The sequence below is a fragment of the Pongo abelii genome, chromosome 1, assembly GCF_028885655.2.
Source record: "Pongo abelii isolate AG06213 chromosome 1, NHGRI_mPonAbe1-v2.0_pri, whole genome shotgun sequence".
NCBI lineage: Eukaryota > Metazoa > Chordata > Mammalia > Primates > Hominidae > Pongo > Pongo abelii.
Window position 1 is genome coordinate 136,645,835 of NC_071985.2, and position 22,912 is coordinate 136,668,746.

A 22,912-nucleotide genomic window follows, 5' to 3' on the forward strand; every position below is an offset into this window, starting at 1 on the left:
TTTCACTTAATATTCTCCAGGTTCCTGCATGTTATCAGAGATGACAGGATTTCCATCATTCTTAAGGCTGGATAATATTTTATCATGTGTCTATACCATATTTGCTTTATCCATTATCTACTGATAGACACTTAGATTGATTCCATATCTTGGGTATTGTGAGGGATGCTGCATTGAACATGAGAGTACAGATAGGCAACAGCTGATTTTATTTCCTTTGGATGTATATCTAGAAGTGAGATTCAGGATCATGTGGTAGTTCTATTTCTAATTTTAGGGGGAAGTTTTATACTATTTTCCATAATGGCTGTAATAATGTATATCTCTACCAACATTGCACAAGGGTTCTTTTCTTCATATCCTCACCAATACTTATTTCTTTTTTGATAATAGCTTTTCTAACAGGTGTGAGATGATACCTTACTATGGTTTTAATTTGCATGTCCCTGATGGTTAGTGGTGTTGAACATTTTTTCATATACTTGTTGGCCGTTTGTATGTCTTCCTCTGATAAATGTCTACTCAGATTCTTTACCTATTTTTAAATCAGATTATTTGTTTTCTTGCTATTGAGTCATTTGCATTCCTTCTGTATTTTGGATACTTAACCCCATAACTTAGGTATATGGTTTGAAAACATTTTTTTCTCAAACCATGGGTAGTCTCTTCACTGTTGACTGTTTCCTTTGCTGTGCAGAAGGTTTTTAGAATTTTTTTTTTTTTTTTTTGGTTACTGTGTTTTTGGGGTCATATCCAAGGAATCATTGCCTAGACCAATGTCATGGAACTTTCACCCTATGATTTTTTTCTAGTATTTTTATAGCTTCAGGTCTTATGTTTAAATCTTTAATTCATTTTGAGTTGATTTTTGTATATGGTGTGAAATAAGGGTTCAATTTCATTCTTCTGCATGTGGATATAGTTTTCCCACCGTCATTTATGGAAGAGACCATCCTTTTCTCATTTTGTATTCTTGGCACCTTAGCTGAAGATCAGTTGACCATAAATGCATGGATTTATATCTGGGCTGTCAATCCTGTTCCATTGGTTGATGTGTCTGTTTTTATGCCCATACTATGCTATTTTTATTACTACGGTTTTGTAGTATATTTTGAAATTTGGTAGTGTGATGCCTCCAGCTTAGTTTTGTTTTGATTTTTTGGTGTTTTTTTTTTTTTTCCCTAAGATTCGTTTGGCTATTCAAAGTCGTCTGTGGTTCCATAAAAATTTTATGATTATTTTTCTATTTCTTTAAAAAATACCATTGGAACTTTAGGGATAGCATTGAATCTGTAGATCACTTTGGGTACTATGGATATACAGACAATATTAATTATTCCAGTCCATTAACATAAGACATTTTTCCATTTATTTGTGTTTCTTCAATTTCTTTCACTAATGTTTGAGAGTTGTATAGGTCTTTTGTCTCCTTGGTTAAATTTATTCCTAAGTATTTTGTTTTTAAAATGCTATTTGCCTGATGGTTAGCAATATTGAACATTTTTTTCATATACTTGGCCATTTGTACATCTTTCTCTGAGAAATGTCTACTCAGGTTCTTTGCCTATTTTTATTTTTATTTTTATTTTTATTTTTTGAGACAGGGTCTCACTCTGTCATCCAGGCTGGAGTGCAATGGTGTGATCATGGCTCACTGCAGCCTCAACCTCCCAAGCTCAAGTGATCCTCCCACCTCAGTCTCTTGGGGAGCTGGGACTACAGGTGCATGCCACTAAGCCTGCATAATTTTTGTATTTTGTATAGAGATGGGGTTTCACCGTGTTGCTCAGGCTGGTCTTGAACTACTGAGCTCAAGAATCTGTCCGCCTCAGCTTCCCAAAATTACAGGCATGAGCCACCATGCCCAGCCTCTTTGCCTATTTAAAAATCAGATTATTTGTTTGCATTCCTTATATATTTTGGATATTAATCCTTCATCAGGTTAAACGATGAGATTATTTTCCTGCTTTCTTTATCAGATAGGTTGTTGTTAGTGTATGGAAACATTGCTGATTCTATGTTGATTTTGCCACTTTACTAAATTTATTATTTCTTACAATTTTTGGTAGAGGCTTTATGATCATGTCAGAAAGCAGATCCAATTTCATTTCTTCTTTCTTATTTGGATAATTTTATTTTATTTTCTTGTTTAATTGCTCTGGCTCAGACTTCCAGTACTATATTGAAAAGAAGTGGTAAGAGTGGGCACTTCTTGTTGTTTTCTTCCTGGTCCCATGAGGATAGCTTTCAGCTTTTCACTATTGAATATAATATTAGCGGTGGTTTGTCATATATCAGCTTTGGGCTTTATCATATTGAAGTACCTTCCTTCTATACCTAATTTGTTGAGCTTTTTTTTTTCAATTATGAAATCATGCCGAATTTTGTCAAATTCCTTTTCTGCGCCTATTGTAATGATTGTATAATTTTATCCTTCCTTCTATTAATATCATGTGTCACATTTATTGATTTGTGTATGTTGAACTATCCTTGCATCCCAAAGATAAATCCTACTTGATCAGCGTGTATGATACTTTGAGTGTGCTATTGAATTCCGTTGCTAGTATTTTCTTGAGAATTTTTGCATTTGTGTTTATCAGCAATATTAACTTGTATTTTCTTAACTTGTAGAGTCCTTGTCTGGCTTTGATATCAGAGTAATTCTGGCCTCATAAAATAAACTTCTTCATTTTTTTGGAAGAGTTTGAGAAGTAATCATGTAATTCTTTAAATATTTGGTAGAATTCACTTGTGAAGCCTTCAGGTTCTGGGTTTTTCCTTGTCGGAAGATTTGTAACTACTGATTCACTCCCCTTACTTCTCATTGGTCTGTTTATATTTTCTATTTCTTCATGATTCCGTTTTGGTAGGTTGCATGTTTCCAGGAAGTTATCCATTTCTTCTTGGTTATCTAACTCACTGGCATGTAATTATTCATAGTAGTTGCTTATGATTCTTCAAGATCTTCTGTATTTCCATGGTATCACTTGTAATGACTTTTCTTTTACTTACAATTTTGAGTCTTTTCTTTTTTCCTACTCTTGCTAAAGTTTGTCAGTTTTGTTTATTTTTTCAAAAGAAATGATTAGTTTTGTCAGTCTTTTCTATTTGCTTTTTTCTCTATTTCATGTATTTCTCTTCTGATCTTTATTATTTTCTTCCTTGTGATAACTTTAGGCTTAATTTGTCCTTGGTCTAGTTTCTTGAGGTGTAAAGTTAAGTTGTTTATCTGAAAATTTGTTTTCTTACGGTAGGCATTCATTACTATAAACTTCCCTTTTGAAACTCTTTTTGCTGGATCCCACAATTTTTGGTATGCTGTATTTCCTTCTTTATTTGTATCAGATTTTTTAAAGTTTTCTTTTGATTTCTTCTTTGACTCATTGGTTCTTCATTGGTGTGTTGCTTAATCTCCACATATTTGTGAATTTCCCCTCTGTTACTGATTTCTAGTTTTATAGCACTGTGGTCTGAAAAGACACTTGATATAATTGCACTCATCTTAAATGGATAAAAACTTGTTTGGGGCTTAACATATCACATATCTTGGATAATATTTATGTGCACTTGAAAACAATGTTTTCTGCTGCTGTTGGATAGGATCTATGCAATATGCGTGTTATGTTCATTTGGTCCATCATGTTGTTCAAACTGCTGTTTCCTTATTAACTAACTAACTGGATGATCTATGCATTACTGGTATCGAGGTATTAAAATTTCCTACTGTTATTATATTTTCTCAATTTCTCTTTGCAGTTTTGTTACTATCTGTTTTATATTTTTAAGTGCTCTGAAATACGTATTTCCAATTGGTATATCTTTTTGATAAATTGACCCTTTTGTCATCATATGTTGACTTTCTTTGTCTCTCGTGGCCATTTTTGGCTTAAAATCTATTTCATCTGATAGAATTACAGCTACTCTTACTCTTTTTGTTTACATTTTTATGGAATATCTTTTTCTATCCCTTCACATTTAGCCTATGTGTTCTTCAAGCTAAAGTGAGTTTCTTATAGGCAGGATATAGTTGGATTTTTAAAATCCATTCAGCCACTGTATGCCTTTTGATTGGATTATTTAATCCATTTATATTCAAAGCCATTTTTGATAGATAAGGACTTACTACTGTCATGTTGTTAATTATTTTCTCTTTTTCATTTCCTTTATTCCATTCTTCTTCTTTTGCTCTCTTCCCTTATGATTTGATTATTTTTATAGTTGTATGCTTTTTTTTTTTTCTTTATCTTTATCCTCGTGGCCTTGTGTTACCTACTACAGGCCTTTTTTTTTTGTTTATTTACCATGAGGCTTACCTAAAACATTTTGTAAATATAATTAATATCGATGTTAAGCTGATAACAACTTACCTTTGAATACAAAAACTCTATGGTTTAACTTCTCTTCCCTCCATATTTCATATTATTGATGTAGCAATTCATATCATTTATATATCATGTATCCATTAAGAAATTACTGTAGCTATAGTTATTTTAATACTTTTGTTCTTTAACTTTTATACTAGAGTTAAAAGTTATTTATGCACCACTATTACAGTATTAGAGTATTCTGAATTTGACTATATTTTTATCTTTACAATGAGTTTTATGTTTTATACTTTCTTATTTTTTCATGTTTTTAATTAGTATCCTTTTATTTCAACTTAAAGAACTCTGTTTAGTTTTTTTTTTTTGTAAAAAGAGATACAATGGTGATAAACTCCCACAACTTTTGTTTGTCTGGAAAATCATTATCTCTCATTCATTTCTGAAGAACAGACTTGCCAGGTATAGTAATCTGTGTTGTCAGGTTTTTTTTCTTTCATCACTTTGAATGTATTATTTCACTCTCTTCTGGTCTGCAAGTTTTCCACTGTGACATCTGCTGATAGTCTTATGGGGGTTCTCTTACAGTTAATGAGTTGCTTTTCTCTTGCTGCTTTCAGAATTCTCTTTTATGTTTGATAATTTAATTATAATATGTCTCAGTAATAATTTTCTTATATTTAATCTATTTGGAGTTCTTTGGATTTCATAGATCTGGATCTTCATTTTTTTCTTCAGATTTGACAAGTTTTCTGTCATTATTTCTTTAAAGAAGATTTCTCACCCTTTCTCTTTCTCTGCTCCTTCTGGAACTTTTTAACTTAATATATTGGTTTTCTTGATGGTGTCCCATAAATCTTATAGGCTTTCTTTACTCTTTTTCATTCAATTCACTTTTCTTTTTGTTCCTCAGACAGGATAATTTTAAAGAACCTATGGTCTTTTTTTTGTGTGTGCTGCTATAACAGAATACCTGAGCCCGGATAATTTAGAAAGAATAAAAATTTTTCTTACAGTTCTGGAGGCTGGAAGGTCCAAGATCAAGATGGCAGCAGGTTTAGTGTCTGATAAAGATCTGATCTCTGTTTCCAAGATGGTACCTTGAACACCGAAATTTCCAGAAGGGAGAAACACTGTTCCTTACATGGCAAAAGATCAGAAGGACAAAGAGAGGGAACCCACCACTAAAAACTCTTTTTTAAAAAAAGTATCCAGCCCACCCATAAGGGTGGATCTCTCGTGATCTAATCACCTCTTAATGGTCTTACCTCTTGATAATGTTTGCAATAGCAATTAAATTTCAACATGAGTTTTGGAGGAGACATTTAAACTATAGCAGCTGTCTTTTAGCTCACAGGTTCTTTCTTCTGCTTGATTGAGTATGCTGTTGGAGCTCTCTGTGGAATTTTTTTGTTCAGTTCAGTTTATTGTGTTTCTTAGCTTCAGAATTTCTGTTTGTTTTTTTAATTCTCTGATATCATTTTTGAACTTCTCATTTTGTTCATACATTGTTTTCCTGACATCATTTTGTTGTCTGTGTTCTTTTGTAGATCACTGTTTTAAAAACAATTATTTTGAATTATTTTTTAGATTTGTAGATATTCTTTCCTTTATGGTTGCTTACTGGTGCTTTATTTGTTCCTTTGGTTGTGTCATGTTTCCCTGATTATTCCTGATCCTTGTGGCCTTGTGTTAGTGTCTGCGAATTTTAAGATATAGACACCTCTTTTAGTTTTATGAACTGGTTTCATTGGGGAAATCCCCTCAACAGTCAGCCAGCCCAGAGATTCTCAGCAGCCTGTCTGAAAGGGTTTGTTGATGGGATTGCTGCTGGAATCCTCAGGCAGGCTGATCTAGTGTCTTGGTCAGTGAGTGTGCCAGATTGGGACCGGGGTCCATAGGGCCAAGACTGGATCCTGAGTCCATAAGTAAGGGTTCTGGCCTGCAGCCTGGAGATATAAGGGCTAACCTGGAGCCTGGGGCTGTGGGGACTAGCCTAGTGCTGAATTTTGCTGATGTTCCACAGTGAAGTTAGATACTTACTTCATTCTTACTTTATTCTCTTTTTTCTAGGTGAAGAGTATCTTCCTTGTGCTACCTGGGTTCAGGGAATTAGTGATGTGATAATGTGAAACTATTCTTACTCTCATCAATGCCTCTTTTTTTTTTTTTATTTCTGTGCTCCACTGAAGCAATCTAATCTCTCACATGGATTCTTTAGCTGCTATGAAAGCATTTTCATGCATGGATAGTTGTTTGAATTTATGTTTCTGCAAGGGGATGAGTGCTAGAAAGTCTTTCTTCTCCATCTTGCTGATGTCACTCCATCCTAATAGCCTTTAATAAGATGTTTATTTATTCCATTTATTGTGTCAGAAGTACCTGTATGGTTTACTCCTTTGTAGATAATTTATCTAGCTTTAAATGCCCCTAAATGGTCTTAAAACTTTCTGGTCACTATAGGGAAAGATAATGTCATATTTCTTCATATCTATGTTTTCTCCAGTTGAACATATGATTTTCATGCCTATCAGAAAACTACACTTCTCAGTCTACCCCATAGTTAGTTGTGATCTTGAGACTAAGTTCTGGCCAAGGGAATGTGGAAAACAACAATAGGTGCAGTTTCTGAACTTTCTTCTTAGTGAAAGTCATATGGTTCTCCTTCCACCCTTTATCTTTCATGAGCTGGATCCACATCTTGGACCATGAGGCTGAGGGACCTGTCCTAGAGATAGAAGAGCAGAAGCACAAATGTTGCCTGAGTCCAAGATGACTATTGAGCTGCCATATAAATGGTGAAATATTTATATCAAGACTTTTAAGTGAGAAAGAAATAGATGTTTATCTTATTTAACCCATTTTATTTTGGGTATCTATTACATATGACTTTGCATTATAACTAACAGTCACTTAGCATTACTAATTCCACTATAATGTAGTATATGTATATATATACATATTAGATATAACCCTGAACAAATGGTATTGATTCCAAAAACCATAAATAAAACTGAATCCAATTTATTCTTTTTCACAACATGTGTGGGACTCACTGTATGTATGTTACTGTATTTATATTTTCTAAGCCTGTACCCAAGACTGTTTTGAAATCGTGGATAACAGAATCCGGAAATTAGCATTAACATTTTTAAACTGCAGTGTTTTATTCCTTAAGAATTATATTTTAAAGCACACTACTCCTTTGATGTGAAGGATCACCTTAACAGACTATTTCTGCAGAGAAAATTGCAATCCTAGGTTTTGTTACTGAGGTTTAACTCCATGGTGAAAAAACTGCTTTGCATGATAATACTGAAGTGGTCTTCAGTTTGAGTGAAATTGCATCCATGGAGATTATGTTTCACTAGAGAAATGGTTTCTAAACATAAATACGTGTGTACCCGTATTTAATCACTTACCATCTACAAACCTAGGCAGAAACCTGATGATGAAAAAAACATGAATTTTAATATTTATCTCATGGTGGCAGAGATTCTAAAGAGGATAAGAGTGAGAGTGTTAGAGCTCAATTTGTACTATTCTGATAAACACATTCTTCAAGACCAGGAATTGGCAAACTATGTCTTGCTGGCCAAATCCAACTCAAGGCCTGTTTTTGTATTGCTCATGAGCTATGAATAATTTTTAAATCTCTAAAGGATTGAGAAGAAGAAGAAACCCACAGAGTACAAAAAATATTTGCAAATCATACATCTGATAAGGAGATAATATCCAAAATATATAAGGAATTTTAATAACTCAAGAACAAGAAAGCAACTCGATTAAAAAATAAGCACAGGACCTGAACAGACATTTCTTAAAAGAAGACATACAAATGACCAATAGATTAATTAAAAAATGCTCAGTATTCCTAATTATTAGGAAAATGCAAATTAAAACCACAACAAAATATCATCTGCACCTGTTAGAATGGATTTTATTAAAAAAATGAAATATAATAAGTGTTGGCAAGGATGTGGAGAAAAGGGGATTCTTATATACTACTAGTGGGAATGTAAAGTAGTACAGCCCTTATGGAAAACGATATGGGGGTAGAACTACCGTATGATGCAGCAATCTCACTTCTGGGAATATATCCAAAGAATTGAAATAGATATGTTGAAGGGATGTGTAAATTTTCATGTACGTTGCAACATTATTTACAATAGCCAAGATATGGAATTAACCTAAATGTCCATCTAACTGATGAATAAAGAAAATATTTTTAAAATATATATACACTATGGAATACTATTTAGCCTTTAAAAAAAGAACAAAATCATGTCATTTGGAACAAACCAGGCACAGAAAGACAAATATGTACTTTCCACTTATCTCCAGTTTTGCTTTTCAAAATTTCAGTTATCTAGGCTCAACCATGGTCTAAAAATATTAAATGAAAAATTTCAGAAATAAACAGTTGATAATTTGTAAACTGCATGCCATTCTGAGTAACATAATGAAATCCCTTGTCTTCCTGCTTCATTCCACCTGGGATATCAACCATCCTTTTGTCCAGCAAATTCACTTTGTATACACTACTTGCCCGTTAGTCACTTAGTAGCCATTTTGGTTACTAGACCTAAATAACTTAGTACACATAACGTTCAGCACTATCTGCAGTTTCAGGCATCAACTGGGGGCCTTAAAACATCTTTTATGCATAAGGGCGGACCGCTGTACTGGATGATCTCACTTATATATAGAATCTTAAAAAAGTTGAATTCACAGAAGTAGAGAGTAGAATGATGGTTACCAGAAGCCTGGTGTGGGGGTGGGGAGGTGGGTGGGAAGGCAAGGTGGGTTTGAGGGCTGCTGGTCAAAGAGGACAAAGTTTCAGCTAGACAAGAGGAATGTTTTAAGTTTTGGTCACACAGGGTTACCATAGTTAATAGTAATGTATTATATATTTCAAAATACATGAGTAAATATCAAATGTATCATCACAAAAAATGTTAAGTAAGTAGGTGATGAATATATTAATTAGCTTGATTTAATCATTCCACATTACATATACATACCAAAATATCGCATTGTACTCCATAAATGTAATATATTATGATTTGGCAGTTAAAAATAATATAAATTTTAAAAAGCAGCAGCAAGAGAGATATAAGTGGCCCCCAATGTCTAAAATATTTACTGCCTAGTCCTTTACAAATAAATCTGCTAATCCCTCAGACTCAATAACCCAACAATATGGAATACACTGAAGTTAGTGTGTATTATATAGATCGTCCTTGCATATAGTAGAATCGTAATGTTTGATAATAAATGAATTAATTAGTGGAGGGACACTATTTTTTCAATGATGGTAAAGGCTATGGACTACATATCATTTATTCACCAGTGTACACCATGATTTGGTGTGTGTGTAGCAGGTAAAAGCAATGGAGGTTTAAGACATACTTGAAAATGGAGGGAGTTGTTTTGTTTACATTTAAAGCTATAGGATAGGGTTTATATAATTTCATCAAATAGCATTGTTTTATGTTTTATATTCTGATTGGTGGTTGGCATTGTGTCTATAGCAAATTTGGGCCAAATTTGTAAATTCACTTGGCCTTTTGCAGTGTCTGGTATATAGCACATTTTAATGTTTGTTCAATAGGTAAGTGAATATTTAATACTGTTATCATACATATCATTCATTCAAAGATTACTGGTGTTTTTTCCAGTGAAATATTAACCTTGGAAGTCGTCATTTTATGCCAGAGAGTTGCTTTTTCTTCTATTCATCTAACAGATATTTTTCTCATATATTTTCTTAACTTCAAAATTCCTTTAAAAAATGACAACAACAATCAATTATAAGACTTAAGAATAATTTCTCTGTTGTGTGAGCCATAAGGCCTATGTGACTTAAAGGAAAAATGTCTAAAAATGATCAAGACCATAGGTGTTGGCATTTCTCAGGGTGATAATGAGATATGCCTTTGCTTTCCCTATGTTGGTGCAATTGTCTAGTGCATACTCTTTTTTCAGAGGGATTTCAAGAGATGATGTAACACAAAACTCAGCCTCATGGGCAGGCTTTGTTCACAGACTTCTCATTTATGATAAACTTTAAATATTCATGATCCTTTTCCCTTTCCCAGTGATATTTCCCACTTTAACCTATAAAGTAAAGAGAGGCTGCACCTGCAATGAAATTTAAGTAAGTTTTTAAAAAAATTTTTTATGACCAAAGCATTCCCTAAGAGATACTTCAGTCAATTTCAGGAGTTTGAGCCTAAAGGAGTACTTTCTTCAGAGTAAGGTCAAGGCAGAGAAAAAAGAAACATCACAGCTGTGCACTGCTCTGCTGTCCAGATAGAGTCTTTGAACATTTTCTTCTCTTCATCAAAGAACAACTGGGAAGGCAACACATAGAAAATAAAATCCGTGAGACCTTGGCAAATGTTATGAAAAATGAAGATTAGGATCAAAAGTTTAAAAGGACAATCTAGGCTTAAAAGAAAAATATAAAAAAACTTTCACTGCCTTCTGTAGCATATGAGAAGGTGTTTAAATTGTTTGGTCTATTGGTTTACAGACACCTGGATGATACTTGTATTATGAGTTCAGCATAGCAGAAACACACCTGACCGATACAGATCATTTATAATCTGCTTCTAAAATAAACTCAATGGCAAACACAGCTTACTGAAAAAGAGAAATACAACTGGCTCTTAAAAAAACTAGTGGATTTTTTAAAAATTTTTGAAGATTTGATAAGTTGAAATCTGAATAAAGAAGTACTTGTGAAAAGACAATATTAGATAATCAATAGTAATAAGATAAAAATGAATTATTTCTTTAGTCATTTAGCGAACACTGATTGTCTCTTATTAACCAAAAACTGAGCTAGGTGCTGACATAAAGAGATGAACAAAACAGAAAATAACTGATTTCAAGGAGTTAAAAACATATTAACATGGATATGGAAAATCTACAGATTCAGGTCTCATTTGCAATAGCTAAACTTCTTCCCCCTGCCATGGGTCTTTGGAAATAAATTTTCATTTCATCTCATTGGATTAACAATTTTGGATGTATGCAATTAATTTTGCATTTATCCACCAATGCAATAGATACCCAGTGTGGAAATATCCCAAGGCTGAGGAGTAAAGATGAGGAAGACATTTCTCTCTATCAGGGAATCTAGTCAGGTTCTTATGTGCTTAAATAACAAAGTTTTTAATAAAAAATGCCATCATATTACTAAAACTATTACCAAAAATATCTAACCCTTATGGAATGCTTATGTGATTTATATCCATTATCTCATTTAATCTTTATATCAATACTGTGACATAAGTACAATATGTCTGTACATTGATCTCAATCTTATAAGAAAACTGAGGCAAAAGGAAGTTAGGTAACTTGTCTAAAGTCATGGTGAAGGTTGATTCTAAAAGCTCCATATTCTGTGTTCTTAATCACTACATTCATAAGAATTTAGTTGAGATAGTGATTTTTTTCTGTTGAAATAATAAGAAAAAAAGCTTTATGGAGGAGTTATTATTAACATAGTATTATAAAAAATATCTTGAACTTTATATTCCCAGCTAGAAAGAAATAGATCGTAGAAGACCACCTTCTCAATGAGAGCAAAAATAAAAGCTAGATAAAAATTTAAACCTGTTTGAACCCACCAGAAAGTAATCAAGGCAACCAAACTTGGAGACCCAGGATTCCAGAGAGAAGGAAAATTTGCTAAGAGTATTTTTCTTGGCAGCTTTTCCCTTTGAGTCATTAGTTAGTGCATATGCAATGTGGGTAGAAAGGCTCAGAAGCTGAAAGAAGGCAGATGCTAAGAGGCAGAGAATTTCAGTGCTGTTTGGAGATTTTTAAATGAAGTTCAAAGCCCAGCAAGGGGGAAAACCACAATAAACTTTCTAGGTATTTCTCTAACTCTCCTGAAATAGCATACACTAGGAATAATAGCAAATTAGAAGACCAGGCCTAAAACCAGTTATAAATAGCTTAATATCTAATTGCATTAAAGTGACTGACTTTCATACTAACTGGCTATCAGAGAGTTGCAAGACAGAGAATTAGTGATTTTGAAAGATAAGTTAGTAAAAAAAATACAAAATAGGATGGCAAACACAAAAAGGATAATATGACTTGTATAATACATAGAAAATACATATATGTGACAGACTCTCAGGACTGCAAAAGAGACCAAATAAAGGGCAAAAATTACCCAGAACTGATGAAAGACATTAAGCCACATATTCAAGAAACACTATAAAGCCCAATCAGAATGAGAACAAAGAAATCATTTTCAGGCACATTATGGTAAAGTTAATGAAAACTAATGATAAAGAGCAAAATCTTAGAAACATCTAATAAAAAGATAAATTACTTTCAAAGGAACAAATTTATGATTATTAACTTGCTTCTCAACAAAGACAATAGCAGTTAGAAAAGACTGACATGGCATCTTTAAAATGCTGAAAAAAATAGTTGTTATAGTAGAATTCTCCTCAGAGTAAATATTCTTCAAAAATGAGATATATATAAAACAACAACAATAATAATAATGTATTGTGACATTTAATCAAAACACATGACAAAATAACAAATGGAAAAGGGGTAACTGAAGTGTTCTAACATCCTTGCCTTACCTAGGGATGCTAATTTATATGAGATTTAGAAATGAGAGATCTACAGAAGAGCTACCAAAAGGACAAATAAAATAAAATTTTAAAAGTGAATTAATATAACTTAAAAGTTAATAGAGGAGAAAATGTGATAACAAAAAAATACTTGATAAACACAAAAAAACAAAAGGAGAGAAAAGAAGTCTAGACCAAGTGGGAGAAATAAAATAAAGCATTAAGATGGTAGATTTAAATCCAAATGTATCAGTAATTACTTAAATTAATAATAGTTATTAAATTTCTATTAAATTATTCAATTAATAGTCAAGATTGTCAGAATAAAAACCACTGCCAATTATATACAGTGGTTTTTAAAAGAGATAAAACTTAAATAACTACACAAAAATTGTAAAGTCAAATAAAAGAAAAAAGGTATAACATTCAAAGGATAATCAAAATAAACATGTAATTATGCTAAGATAAGAAATAGTAGACTTTAAGACAGGAAGTATATTGGAGGTAAAGAGGGGACATTTTGTAATGATAAAAAGATCAATTTAAAATTTAAAATTTGTATGCACATAATTACATACCTTAGAAAGCAAAACTGAAAAAAATTAATGAATAAATAAGTACGCAAATACAGTGAAAGATTTTTAACACAAAATTCACAAAAAGTCATAGGATAAGGCACGTAAAAAATCAGTAAAAATATAGAATACTCAAAAAGTAAGATTAATAAGCATTGGCCTAATCAATCATATAGAGCACTGCATTCAACTGTACAATACACAGGAGTACACATGCAATATTTCTCAAAATGTTTATATCCTGGACTATATGTACATGAGGCAAATCTCAACATATATCAAATAATTGAAATAATACAAAGTGTGTTTTTTTACTACTATGGAATTAAATTTGAAATTAGTGACTGTTAACCCCCTAAAGTTTGAAAATTAAATAATCCATAATTTTTTAAAGAATCAATAAAATAATAAAAAATATTTTGAATCAAAATATAACCAAAAAAGAATGTATAAAATTTGTGGTATGGAGTTACAGCCATTTTTAGAAAAAATTTTACAGCCTGCAAATTATATATTTAAAGATAAAAACCTGAAAATTGATGATCTGTGTATCCATTTGAAGATGTTAGCAAAAGAGCATAAGTTTAAACCTAAATAAGGCAGAATGAAGAAAATAATAAGGAATCAAATTTAATAAAATAGAAAACAAGCACACAATAAAGAAAATCGGCAAAATCAGAAGTTGTTCATTTCAAAAGCCAAAATTTGATAAATACATATGAAGACTAACCAAGACAGTGGAGCAAAAAGGTACAAATTACCAATACTAAGTAACAGAAGAAGGGACATAACGATAGAGCCTACAAACATTAAAAGATATTCAATGACTATTATGAACACCTTTTTTCCTCAAAATTAAAAATTTAGATAAAATAAATGAGAATCATATCTGTAATTTGTTTTCAAAATGTGCAAAAGGAAAAACAATTTTCAACTAATCTTTAAGGCCAGCATAACCTGATACAATACTTGATAAAAACATAAGTTACTGGTCAATCTTTGTTATGAACATTGATTAAATATCTTAAAGTGATATGAGCATTCCAAACTCAACAATGTATATAAAGGATAATATATCACCACCATGTTGAATATTTTGTAGAAATGCAAATTTTATTTAATATAAAAAAATCAAGAAATTCTAAGTCTACAGTGGAAAAGCTTGGGAGACCCCAGTTTAACCAAGTGATCAGAGTTAATGTTGATATTATTGGGAAAGGATATACCATGTTCAGAGATTGAAAGATCTGATATTTTAAGATGTCAATTCTCTGTACATTGATTAATATAGACTAAAATTCGCCAATTGTGTAAAGTAAAATTATTATTCTAGAAATTATATGGAAAATTAAAGGACTCAAACTAGCCTCTCTAAGATGATAAGTCGCAAAACATATTACCGCATATGAACATTATAAGCTCATTGAGATTACACAAGTGTTATTGAAATTAAGGATTGAAAAACAGATTAGTGGATCAGAACAATTTAGAAGCGAAACTACATGGTCACTTGACTTATTACACATAACTCTGCAGAACAGGATCTTTTCAATACATGGTGCTGGATAAATTTAATGTCCATATTAAAAAAATAAAACTGCCAGCCACTTCACAATTATAAATAAATTCCTCATATAGATTTAAATTCAAAAGATAAAAAAATTAAAGTATCTATATAAAGCTGCGCTAGTCAATAAAGTAGCCATTAGTCACATGGGTATTTAAATTTACATTTCAATTAATTAAAATTAAAAACAATTAAAAATTCAGTTCCTTAGTTGTATTGGTCACATTTCAATTGTGCAATAGCTAGCTTTTGCCACAATCCTGTGGCTAGCAGCCACTGCATTGAGCAACAAAGATATGGAACATGTCCATCACTGTAGAAAGTTCTGTTGGGCAGTATCAGCAGAGGTTTACATAAGATACCATCTTTATGACTAGGGCTAGGAGAAAAGAAACCAACCATAAAGGAAGAAATGACAATATATATAGAACTCTTAAAAACTGACAACAACAACAAAGAAAAATGGACAAAATCATGAAACGTTTATAATAAATGATACACAAATGGCTTTTTAATATATAAAAGAAATGCTTAATGTTACTCATAATAAGAGAAAAAATGATAAAAGTACACTGATGTATTATTTTTAACTGTCAAATTACTGGCCAGAGGATTGGCCACCGGCCGTTCAACAGAGGTGGGGGAATGGGCACTCTCCTAGTGGGGGTGCAAAACGGTACAGCCACAGTACAGGTAAACTTGGTAATATATATGGAAATTATATATTCATTGCCACATGACTCAGCAATCCCACTTCTAGGATTTTAGTCTGAAGATACAAAAAAAAAAAAGTAGGTACAAGATTACTCGCAAGCAAAAATTGGAAGCAACCTAAATACCATATAGAAAGTCAAATACGTTCTGGCACATTCACACATTGGAGTACTATGTAGCTGCCAAATATTAATTAGTAAAATAACTAATCAGTACAGGCAATGATAAAAAAAAATCCCTTTAATGGGACATTAAAGAGATTTAATGTGACATTAAAAATCTCTTTAATGTGAGTGATTTCTAGGATGCATTATTATATGAAAAAAGCAAGATGCAAATGAAAACCCTAGAATATGCTACCTTTCTTCTAAGCAGCGAGAGGAAATTAGAATATGTATGTCTATACTTGTTTAATTTCACTGAAACAAATACAGGAATAATGAACTAGAAAGTAATAAAATTGATTACCTACAGGGTTGTGAGTTAGGTGGAAGGGGTATAGATGTGAGTGTGATTTTTTTTGCATATATATTTCATATAGTTTTCATTGTGAACTATGCTTTTTTTTTTTTAACAAATTTCAGAAAATTAAATCAACAAAGATGAAGAAAAACTTCAAACTGGAGATAAGCAGAAACAAATAAACTTAACTTTGTAGCTCACCAAAAAAAAACTACAAAAAAGAAAAAATGAATTAATCCAGGTAATTTTGGAATGCTGTATACTGACTATACAGCCTCAGAGGGATATATTCTAAGGACTAAAAAAATGCACAGAAATTCCTTACTTTTATTACAAAGTTTGTTTTGCTAGTGATATGGATGTAGCAATTCTGAAATTATGTTTTATATATTATAGGTAGAGCAAATATGTTAATGTTGCAGGCAAGACAGGATGTACAAATGGTACAAGTCAGAAACACAGGGATGAAGTACAAAGTCATGAAGCAGATGAGATTGCCCAGGGCATAGTGAGAGGAAAAGACTGTTTTTAAGAGGTGGGAGAAATTCCTACATTTCAGCAGTGGACCGCTTTTGAGGAGCTCGTGGTGTGTTTTTTCTCTTCCCCTTTTTCTTGTCAGGTTGAATAAATGTGTTATAGACAACAAAATGACTCTTTAAAATGCAAAAAAGACCGGGCGCTTTGGCTCACGCCTGTAATCCCAGCACTTTGGGAGGCTGAGGCAGGCAGATCACCTGAGGTCAGGAGTTTGAGACCAGCCTGGCCAACATGGCAAAACCCTGTCTCTACTAAAAATACCAAAAAATTAGCCGGTTGTGGTGGTGGGCACCTGTAATCCCAGCTACTTAGGAGGCTGAGGCAGGAGAATTGCTTGAACCTGGGAGGCGGAGGTTGCAGTCAGCCGAGATCGTGCCACTGCACTCCAACCTGCGCAACAGAGCAAGACATCATCTCAAAAAAAGAAATTGCAAAAAAAAAGAAACCTCTCGATGATGGTCAGGCAATGTCTTTTAATATAATGTGTAAGATACAAAAAAATCTCAGTTCAGGGTTTTATTATGAATATTTTTGGAGATACTGAGCAGTTTCTTGAGGCAAGATTTTTTTTTTTTTTAAATTAGGGACTTCTGACAACTCAAGTTTTAAAAATAAGCTGTACATTAAAAGATATGAATGAAGAATATTATTGATTTAAGTAAAAAAGTTCACTCAGGTTCATAAAATGGAACCAGATCATGTCCTTGGCAGGGACATGGATGGAGCTGCAAGCCATTATCCTCAGCAAACTAACAGAGGCACACAAAACCAAATACTGCATGTTCTCACTTAAAAGTGGGAGCTGAACAATGAGAACACATGGACACAGGGAGGTGAACAACACACACTGGGGCCTGTCATGGGAGTTTGGGGGAGGGAGAGCATCAGGATAAAGAGCGAATGCATGCATTAGCTATTGATAGGTGCAGCAAAACACCATGGCACATGTTTACCTCCGTAACAAACCTGCATATCCTGCACGTGCATCCCGGAACTTATAAAATAATAAAATAAAATAAAATAAAATATTTTTAAAAGTTCACTCAGGATCAAAATGTGCATACACATTGGCTTGATTGCAAACACAGAAAGCACATTTGCCTTTTCTGAAGTGCCCTGGGATCAGTGCATCATACATTTTGTGGGGTCGTCAGGCTGCTTGGTGGGAAGTCAGTCACCACATCAACAGACACAAACATTTTGAAAAGAATTCTTGGGGTTTTAGAAAGTCAATGAATAACCATCTTCTCTCCTGTATTCTAGTTTTGAAAACAATGAGAAATAACTGACCAAAAACGAGATAAAATTTACACCTTTATCATTGGTAAACATTTGATTGGCAGTAATGGCCCCACGGTAGGTCAATGGTCCTGCAGCACTCTCAGTCCTTGGTGGTCTAGACACTCACCTAAAGGAACGTGTGGAATGGAAGAGGTGACACACTCATTGCTGAGTTACATCGGTCAGGGTTGGAGATGGAAGAAAATATATAGGTAAATCCTTGGTCATTTTTTAATAGATTTCCCAATCATTCAATGTGGACACAACAGTCAGTAATTTCACTTTTATTTCATAAGAAACAATGAGTAAGAAAATGAGACAAGATACCAGGAATGTTAATTTAGAATCAGTCCCTCTCCTTGGAAACATGAATAGGAACAAGAATCATATTTTAAATTCTTGTGGTTGCCTTTGGACTGCAAATATCAAGAATTAACAAGTATCTGTTTAATGAATGTGACCTAGTTTCAAGTAAAACTAATTTGGTTAAAAACCAAAACTATTCATTAAAAAGCGATGATATTTTATAAATACAAATATATTTCTTAGAATTACTGCAAAGTTTTTGGCCTTAGAATTATTGTAAAGTTACTGTAAGCAACTTTTACATCTCATGGGCGTTTGAAAAATACATTTTTTTTTTTACTATAAAACTGGTAAATTTGGCAGTATTAATGATGTGAAGAAGAGTCAGAATCGTGATATTCCAGGGCTAAATGTATCTTGCAAATTTTAAGAATGTTTGAGTAGTCATGTAGAATGACACCCTGCAATAATAAGCCTTGCTATAATACAAATTTGTAGATACAGCAGCACAATTGGAGCTTGACTCCTATTCTTCACAGTAAGCTCACCTAGGCCATTTCATTAACCTCATAATTTCATGATCCTGAATTTTTTGTAATCAAAAACGGTTCTGGTAGAATTTTATTATATATATTTATCAAAATTGTATATTGACTAGCATTGGGACTACAATTCTGCATCATTTATGGCTAAAATATATTTATTATTGTTTATTTGTTTTGTTTTTTGAGACAGAGTCTTGCTTTGTTGCCCAGGCTGGAGTACAGTGGCATGATCTCGGCTCATTGCAACCTCCGCCTCCTGGGTTCAAGAGATTCTCCTGCCTCAGCCTCCGGAGTAGCTGGGATTACAGGCACCTGACACCAAACCCGGCTGATTTTTGTGTTTTTAGTAGAGATAGAGCTTTACCATGTTGACCAGGCTGGTCTTGAACTCCCAACCTAAGGTGATCTACCTGCCTCAGCCTCCCAAGTGCTGGGATTATAAGCATGAGCTACTGTGCCAAGCCATTATTGGATAGATTAACTAAGCTATATTTCTCCGTTATAGGTTTACATATTATATATTGTTTTCTGATAAAATAAATGATTAGTGAAAATATTTCAATGTCCTTAATCAAAATGGCAGTTGTTGATGATGACGTAGATTGAGCATTGTATCAGGATGTGTCTAATTATGCCTCATGTTAACAGAATAATAAGCCTGTTTAAGGAAAAATATCTTAGTTTGGGATTTCTAGAAACAGTGCGTGAGATGGGGGTTCTTATGAAAGTGATTTATTAAGGAATATTCCCAGGGATTTATTGAAGGGAGTGAAGATAAAGAGGAAGAAACTAAGCAAAGATACAGTTTTAGGAGAAGTATAGACTCAATCAGATCACACTGCAAGTGCTGAAGAGTATATCACATTACAGAGTTTGGTCCACTCAGAGGCCAGGAACTGGGCTTTTAAAGACCCTGCCAAGCAGTGGTCACGCGCCAGGGTAAATCCCAGGCATCGTCCAGCAAGGTAGCGCCTATCAACTAAGGGCAATTTTCGGCAGAAGGTGCAAATGTGATGATCCTTCGCAGCCAATGCCTGCAGAAGTAGGGGTATAGACTTCACAGGCTGCTAAAGGGAATCTGGGTGAGTACCCAGGTAATTTTTAATTATTGATAATTATTAATTATCTTGACTGTATTATGTTATATAGCTAGAATTCAGCTCATCTCCCTTACCCCCCAGTTGAATTTCTGAGCTTTGCTCTTGCTTAAGACTTATTTAGAAACACCTAGGCTTCCTTTTCTGTATCACGTTCATTGGGCACAAAGTGCGATCTGTTTTATCCACTAGTAAGGAGTTGCACAGCAACTATATTTTAAAGGTGCATGTCTCCTTTTGGATAATGTAAAGATAATACTTGAATATAAAAAGTTAAAGAGTTTTGAATCCACTTGGATAGTTTCTCCACTGATGGGAAACCTGCACCTCTGTTTACGGTTACTTTGGATATCTGGAAGGTATGTGTTTAACAAAATGGATTTTTCACATAAGCAGAAATTTCATTATTTATTCAGGCTTACCACCTTCTCTTTGGTTCATGGAATGTTAAAATTGTTCTCACATGTTTTTAGATGTTATCCATTCTGGATAGGAAATATAAGCTGAAATTCAGTGACGATGTACGCAGAATATGGCTGGTTATTTTCCAATTATCTACTCTTCCCTTTTTCTATTTTAATAGAGCTCCTGAATTTTAGCTGGATACATGACCACCCAGAATAAAGATTATATATTTCAAGTCTCTATTGCAGTTATGTGTGGCCACATGACTAAATTGTGGTGAAAAGGGTTTGATTGGAAATGATAATTTCAACTTCTGAATCCTGACCTTCAAAGGATGCATGTCTCTCCCCGACCCCTTCCCTTATCCTTTCTCCCTCCTGCCAACTGGAACATAGATATAGTGGTGATTCCTCTTGGATCAATGGATATAAAGCAAGTTTCTAAGGATGGCATGGTAACAAGATAGAAGAAATCTGGTCCTAGACACAGCAGAGCCTGCATACCAGCCTGAGATACTTCAATCTAGTTTGTTACATGTGACAGAAGTGAACTTGTATGACACTAAGTCACTTTATTTTGGGTTTCTGTATCAGAAGGATGTATCCTCTTTCCAGCAAGCCTTTTTCAATAAAATCATTATGTACTCCACCTGCAACAAGGTAGGAATGAATTCCTCTGATATTTTAAAAGAATAACTACAAGGAACATTTTGACCTATTGCTTTTATTTAAATGCTTATTTATTACTATGAAATTGGAGATAAAGCAATGACCCACAAAAATATTTTATTAACAGATATTTAATCCACAGTTTGAATGAGAATCAACTATTGTTATACTGTGTTACAAAGGGATATATATTAGTTCAGGTTTATGAAAAGCTCTGAAAATGGTACACACATGACAGCACAAGGTATATATCTTAAGAAAATGAATTATGCAGAGAAAATTTATCTAGAAAGAAAGAAGAAAAAAAATATATATATAAAGAAAATGGAAGTGAATGTTAAATGCTATTTCTACAGATGATCTGTACACACCTCAAAGTCACAATGGTCTCACACTTTATAAAATGAGGTGTTTGAATTTTGGATGTCTATTAGACATCAATTCTCAATAGCAACAAGATCTTTGAAAAAGTAGTATTTATTTGTGTTTATTGCCCTAAAGCTAGGACATATACCAACACAGAGAAAGAAATTAACTTTCTCAGTAGAAACCTCAAGTTTGTTAAAGTACAACATTTTAAAAGATGCTGTCAAGACTAGAGGTTGCATTTTCAATAGGTTGAATTTAAAATATTTTTTGTCATACAACAACATAACCTCCTCTTTAATATACCTGGTTTCAGGAAAGAAAACAAAGTTCTGTGAATAACTAAATCATCATAATGAAACAAAATGATAAGTAGAAAGCAACAGTGTTTTGAAAAGTGAGCTGAATTATTAACTTCAGACTATTTTTTTAACAGCATATAACATGAACTAGGTATTTGTTGTATCAGTAATTCACCCTAGAGCAATCCAATAGTGGAAAGAAAGCAATAGTTTTAGTAATTTCCCTGTATTAGAATGTGAGCTAAAACAAAATGATTAAGTGTAAAAAAGAAACTGCTCATACTATGTTCTCATTTTATGAAAATTGTTACTTAGGTATCAGATCATTCAAATATTTAGAAATTACTTTTTTTTTGCATTTCCATGGACTGAGTTTCTGCTAAAGTTTATGAATGTTTTGAGCCATGACTATGTTCCAGGAGCCGAGTAAATTGTAAGAGATAGAAAGATGAGTGGGACAAGATGCTTCCTTCAAATCTATTGGAGGGGTGGAGACACGCAGTGGGGGTGTGTAGACTGGTACAGGTATTTGAGAGGGCACTGTGTCAGTAGTCAGCCAAATTAAAAGTACAAACATTATACAAACTAGGAATGTCTCTCCTCCTTACATGTTTCAGGGAAAATTTTATGTGCCCATTAGAAAACATGTAGTAGAGTATTCACTACAATATTTGTAGTAAAAGAAAGTTGGGGGCAATTTAAGTAACTGTCATTAATAGTGAGTGTTCACTATAAATGCTATAAAGCAGTTGAAGGCAAAGGAAGAGATGCGTATAGGTATATAGACCAAAATGATAGACCACAGAAACATAACTTGGGTGAGAGAGTAAAAATCAAAAGTCTAAAGTATAATAACATTAATGTCAGGTGAAACACACACATGCAAAATAATATTGCATGTTTTACAAGGAAACCTAAAAATGAAAGAAGAGACCTTAAACACTTTCAAATAAATGACCATTAGAAAAGAAGAAAAGTGAAGTGCAGAATGAGAATAAGAGGAGAGAAATAAATTAAACAAACAAAATAATTAATAAATGAAAAAGAATAAATAAATAAGAAACTCAAAATGAGGGTCATTCATTGGAAAATGATGGTATTTGATCATGAGCTAGTTGAAGTGAATAAACTCTCCACCACTAATGTAAATATAACC

General features: G+C 33.1%; 1 long non-coding RNA gene across 1 annotated transcript in view; it reads left to right on the forward strand.

Moving 5' to 3' along the window:
• Positions 1 to 22,912, forward strand: part of LOC103892001 (uncharacterized) — a 108,009-nt gene that overhangs the window by 36,263 nt on the left and 48,834 nt on the right. The window contains exons 3-4 of the long non-coding RNA XR_656241.2: positions 21,014 to 21,079; positions 21,771 to 21,851. This is a non-coding gene — a long non-coding RNA (uncharacterized LOC103892001). The remainder of the gene's footprint in view (positions 1 to 21,013; positions 21,080 to 21,770; positions 21,852 to 22,912) is intronic.